Below are 6,000 nucleotides of genomic sequence, written 5' to 3' on the forward strand. Positions count from 1 at the left end.
TATTTTATTATTATTATTATTTTAGTTATTAAACCATTCTTATCTCAACCCATGACTTTTACTTTTTTTTTCCCCCCCTGATTCTCCTCCCCATCCCACTGGGAGCAGGGAGGAATGCGCAAGCAGCTGCATGGTACTTAGTTGCTAGCTGGGGTTAAACTACAACACATGGGGAATCAGTTTGCACTGTATATTACTATTGTTATATCATACTTGTGATTTCACCATAGTGCTGTATCACTCTTCTAAATCAAAATCCAACATAATGTCAAATATCTTCAAATAAGTAAATCTGATCTTAAAACATTAAACTCTCCTGCCATCTCAGACCTGTTGGATAGACCAGAGCCTGTAGGTCAGGACAGGCAGCCACCAAGTGTCCTTGGCATTGCAGGGCCAACCATCTCAATGAGAAGGTAATCAGTCTCCTTGTCCCTGCAGCACCAAGGAGACATGAGGCAAGCAGGGTCCAGACAGAGGTGAGTGGCTGCTTTCCTTTGGATGGTGGGCCGAAGAGGCACTTCACTGAACCATGGACTAGATCACTCGACGTGGCAGGAAGAGGCAGCAGGTTAAGAAAAGGGACATTTAGGACATAGGCTTTGGCACATGCCTGGATGCAGGTAAAGAGAACTCTGATGGCATACCACTCCCACAACACTACTGAAGAACTGATTACAGTTCAACAGAAAAATTGGTTGTCGTGTGCCAAATTCCTATAGAATAAGGACTCTGTTTATGCAATCATGTCAATTATGTGACTGCAGGGATAGATATGAGGTAGCCTGCATTGGAGAACAAAGAGGAACGAGCCAACAGCACGAAGCAAGATAAAGAGTAAAAAGACTCCTAAAACTTTTTTCTCAGTTGATCACTAAGATTAATTACCCTCACAGTAATTACCCTCAAATTACCAAGTACAGGAGCACTTGTGGATTGACATTCAAGACTGCAGTCTTCCCCCAATAGCATTATAATGAGGCTGAGGTAAACCAGCCTGCTGCAACCAGCATATTGGCTCCAGCTGCCTGCATTCCTCTGCACACTCCCACCCCCCAACCCCTTCTCCTACCCTTTTCTCTTTGTCATTTTCTCTTCTTCCTCCCTTCTTGTTTAGTCCTCCTTCTCCTTTTGTATCAGTACACGTTGGAAGCCAACTGGCTGGGAAAACAGCTTTGCAGAGGAGGACCTGGGAGCCCCAGTGGACAACAAGCTGACCATAAACCGGAAGTATGCCCTTGTGGCAAAGAAGGGAGAGCAAAGAGGATGGAGGCACTCTTCGCAGGGGTGCCCAGTGAAAGAACAAGAGGAAACAGGCACAAACCGAAACACAAGTAATTCCATTTAAACATAAGAAACTCTCACTGTGAGGGTGGTCCAACACAGGTACAGGTCACCCAGAGAGGCTGTGGAGTCTCCATCTCCAGAGACTGAAGGTATTCAAACCCCAGCTGGACACAGCCCTGTGCAGCCTGCTCTAGATGCTTTCAGCAGAGTTGGACCAGACAACCTCCAGAGGTCCCTGCAACCTCAGCCATTCTGTGGGCCTGTAAAACAGAGCCCTGTTTTTTTTAAGCAGATGTGTTACTGACATGGCTAAGTTGAAAACCTGATCCTGAACAGTGGGACAAGAATTTCATTTGAGGTCTCCACACTTTATGGATGGAATGGACTGAGGAAACAATGACTTTGAAAATTAAACTAGATGTTAGAGATGCTCCTTACTCTAAGAATCATAGAACTCCTTTTGTGCTTTTCTTAGAAGAAAAAGCTCCAGTGGTCACTGCTGCTTGCAGTAAGATCAGTAGTTCTGCTTGCAGCATTTAATGCATTGCCCGCTTGTGGCATTATGTTTATGTCTTGCCCTTTATATCATGCGCCCAAACGGAGACTGCCAAAGCAATTTTAGTTAGCAACTCGTTTCCTAAGCATCACAGCAGACAGGATAAAACCTGCTTTCTGATGCAGAGGGAATGATGAGAGAGCATAGAGAATTCATCCCCATAATAAAGAACAAGTTGGACCCTTACCCAGTGCTCAAGAGAGCTTTGCAAAGGAAAACCGTTAAGTGTGCCAGCTCATACACTTCTTTCAGGGAATGCTATCAGCAAACCAAAGGTCACAATGAGTGCTTTAACTATAGATTACATATATCATCATCAGTGGCATGGACTACCCAGTATCAAGCAGAGATGCATCATGTTCTTACCCAAAGAGGTGGCTAAGTGTTCTGCATAATCCCGTTCCTCAGTCAGCCAGGAGCAAGAGACAGGTCATTCTTTCCCATAGTCATCACTCCTTACTGCAACAGTTACCATATTCCTGTCATTAATGATCTATAGGTAACACCTCTAACCTCAACATTCTGAGTTCTAGTACCTCAAACTCAAGTTTGAAAAGCTTTATCTACAACAGGCTACAAAGTAGGTCCAAAATTACAATCTGGTCTCACTCCTATTTCTTTTGAAGAAGAACTCAGTCTTCAGTCAGCCAAGAGAGTCAACTATGAATCTTTCTTTTTGTGGATGTTAAGTTAGAAACTTAACAGCAATTTTCATTTTTCCTATGTTGTATATTTACTGTGGCCAACACATGCCTCCAGCCAAGTTATCTGCAGTTATCCCACAGTAACTGTGTTGTCTAATGGTTTCCTTGGAATAATTCAGGGAATGACAAGATAGTTTTTGGTTCACTTTGATTTCTACTGATTTTAAAGTTACCATCTTCAGTATTACAGTCATAAATTCGCACCCTATAACTCAAAGCAGATCTGTTGCAGACACCACATTGTCTTTAGTTGTGCTCCACCATGCAGCTGAGCTTTGGATGCAAAAATTGAGTATCTATTGACAAATTTGTTGGTAATTAATTCATTTAGCTGTTTAGTAAATAGAGCCAGGCATACCAGTTCATATATTCCACAAACAAGGATGTCATGAAACAATTCAGTGAAAGTTTTTACACAGATCCATTAACTCTGACCAGAATAAATCATTTGCAAGTACATACACTAGAATTTATGTGTACATTAATTGCCTCTATTTACCTGGCAATTGATTGATCCAATTTACAGCATGGCCAAAACCTCTGGTCTAGCTATAATCCTCAGAGAAGAATTTGTTTACCTGCAACGAGCTAGACTGGAGCATGAGTTGGTTGGGTTTTGTTGATGCAACTGAGGTCTGTTGCATGCCCACCGAGGCATTTGACTTAGCTGAGCTCTTGCTATGGACAGCTGCAGGCTGTGAAGAAATGCAATCTGTGCTGATTCAGCTTATCTGTTAAGGCAAAACTCAGCCCTGGCAAGACCTCCAAGGGAAGGCACCACCAGAGCAGACACTACAGCACAAGCACTTAGGAATATTGCCTCCTGTTGCCAGGAAAGAAAAGATTGCCCAGTGTTTTCAAACTTTTTAAGGCAGTCAGTGTCAATACATAAAATGTCTTTAATGTATGCACATTATTGCAGCTATTTTAGCATTATATTGGCACATCAGTTTTATTAGCAGAAATGAAAGGCTTTGTCAATAATAAGCTTGAATTTTATTTTATTCTGTATTATGCTATTGTAACTGCAGATCCTGTATACAATCGCGTAATTGCATCTCTACCATTGTAACACTTGTAATTGCCTTCCCTCTTTCTTTAATCTCTCCACTGGAAAGACTAAAGTTCAAAGTATTCCATATCTGGCATTAATCTAGAGAACATCAGTTTACAAGTGAAGAGTAAATTCCATTGGTCCCAATAGGATTAAAGGTATTTCTGCAGTTTTCAAATCCTCAGAAGTAACAAATATTTTTTAAAGAAATAGGTGGTGTTCACACAGTTGATTAGCATGGTCCACCACAATCAGAATAGCTGGTAAGAAATTTAGCATAGTAATTTCACTGCATCTGCATCAAAGATTACTTTATGATCAGGACCTACAGTAAATCTGCTACATAAACTAGAGGAGAATAGGTTAATCTGGGACAACAACATAGTAGGCAATAGCCAATTGCTTGTATGTGTAGATTTAGATCTAATTAATATAGTTTTTAAGTAAAGTCACTAGAATATTTTCAGATACAGGTAGTGTCACTGTTACTATACTGTTATCTATTCCTGCAATTTATCTGGTTAAAATCACTCTGCAAATGTAAGAGTCAGAACTTAATATAGATTTGAACAGTTGCATCTGCTTTCCAGAGGTACTGCTGCAAAGCATTAGGAGAAAATTATAGCTTTTAAAAAATTTGCTTTTGAATTGCATTCCTTAATCTACTGTTTTGCACCCCCCCCCGCCAAAAAGAAAAGCCAGCTGTAAAATGACAGCCTCATTCATCAGAAGCACATTCCCATTGCTGATTTACCTCCTGAGGCAGTCAAAGGGTCATTTTTAAACATTAAATTGTCAATAGGATAAAGAGGGACTGATCCTACTTGCTTTAATTAGCGGCTTTTTCCACAGAAGCCTCTCCATATAAAGGACTCCCTCTATAGACCTTGAATGCCTGACTGCTTTCTGCAGTTGAGAGAGGTGGATTTTCTGTTAGATTATATATTTTGTAGTTCTGTTGCACAAGCACAGCCGTTTATTCATAGCATAGTTCAGTTTCCTTCCAAATTTTTCCTGCAGAAGTCAGTTCAATCCTTAATTACTTATCCATAGCTGTTTTATCTCTGTTATAACCCATCTATTCAATCTATGCTTTAAAATATTTTCCTGAAACAGTCATCTGGCCTCTCCTACTATTTGAGAGAAATATACGAAGGCTATCTCCATAAACCGCCTAGATAAAAGGTACTGCCTATCACAGTACTACAACAGGCTTTTTCAGTTGGCTACGCTTCAAGACCTGTTCAAAAAAGGATGCCGTCTTTCATGCAGTGTTCTACTTTAAATACAATATGCAAGCCACAGGCTCCCAGTTCATTACGATATGGAGCAGTCTCGTGCCTTCGGTTGTATATTACCAATATGCATCTCAGCAAACATATGCTCACTGGTCGTGACAAGCACCTCGTAGTTCGTGCTTAAAAAAAAAAAAATCCTGCCTTCTACAAGAGATATGATGCTTTTCATGCAATAATAGATATTAATGTCACCTTCCCTCGCAGATCCCCCCCATTCAAAAAGAGTGGAAATAATCCATACGCGATTTTCACTACGTGCCTACCCCTGAAACTGCTTATTCACATATAACCGAGCCCACTAAGATGCAGGAGGACAGTTACAACGCGATGCTTTTTAAACTATCAATCAGCGCAAACCACTAGGCAGTTGCCACTTCAGATCACATTTCATAAAATAAGATAAACGGATAAGCAAACGCATCTCAGAAGCGGAGCCCCATCCTCCCCTCCTCCCCTCCCTTACTCCGGGGCTTGTGCTGCCGAACCCAGCCCCGCAGCACCCGCCCCGCCGGCCGAGCCCCGGGAAGAAGGAGCCGGCGGCTGCCGCCGCTGCCGCCGCTGCTGCTGCTGCTGCTGCTGCTGCTGCTGCTGCTTACCTCCGCCGCGGCGCCGGCGGCGGCTCCCCCCCGCGCTGCGGAGCGAGCGGCGCTGCTGGCGGGCACGCACCGCCGCACGCTGATGCTCCCCCGGCGGCGCGGGCGGGGCTCCCGCCGGCCCGGCCTCCCCGGGAAGAGCTCACCCGGCTGCGGCGGGCGGGCGCGGGGCGGGGAGGCGGCAGCAGCGGCGGTGCCGCCGCCGCGGGGGCGCGGAGCAGCGGCGGGCGAGGCGCGGGCAGCGAATGTAAATGAGGAGCCGCTGTTGCGGCAGCGGGGAAGCGGCTGCGAGGCAGATTAGGGGCAGGGTTTTACAAGGGCTGTATTGGATTAGCGGTAATTGCGCCGAAAGGGGAAGGTGCGGTATTTAGGGGGCCAGGCTGGGAAGGTTAAGCGCACCACAAAAGCAGGTGATAGGAATACCGCGTTAAAATGAAATTGTAGGTGCCTGCTACAGCGGTTTGCTCTGTACGGTCCCTTTTGCTACAAGCAGTAGGTTGTTTGAAAT

The 6,000-nt window shown here is 44.0% G+C and overlaps 1 protein-coding gene across 2 annotated transcripts in view; it reads right to left on the reverse strand.

Annotated features, from left to right (window-relative positions):
- The window catches only part of TMEM108 (transmembrane protein 108), a 171,518-nt gene extending 165,995 nt beyond the window's left edge, over positions 1-5,523 (reverse strand). For both annotated transcript variants that reach the window (XM_050891940.1, XM_050891943.1), the window contains exon 1: positions 5,496-5,523. The gene's annotated coding sequence lies outside the window, so the exon portion shown is untranslated. The remainder of the gene's footprint in view (positions 1-5,495) is intronic.
- Between the last annotated feature and the right edge of the window lie 477 nt (positions 5,524-6,000).

Source organism: Gymnogyps californianus, chromosome 2 (genome assembly GCF_018139145.2).
Source record: "Gymnogyps californianus isolate 813 chromosome 2, ASM1813914v2, whole genome shotgun sequence".
Classification (NCBI taxonomy): Eukaryota; Metazoa; Chordata; class Aves; order Accipitriformes; family Cathartidae; genus Gymnogyps; species Gymnogyps californianus.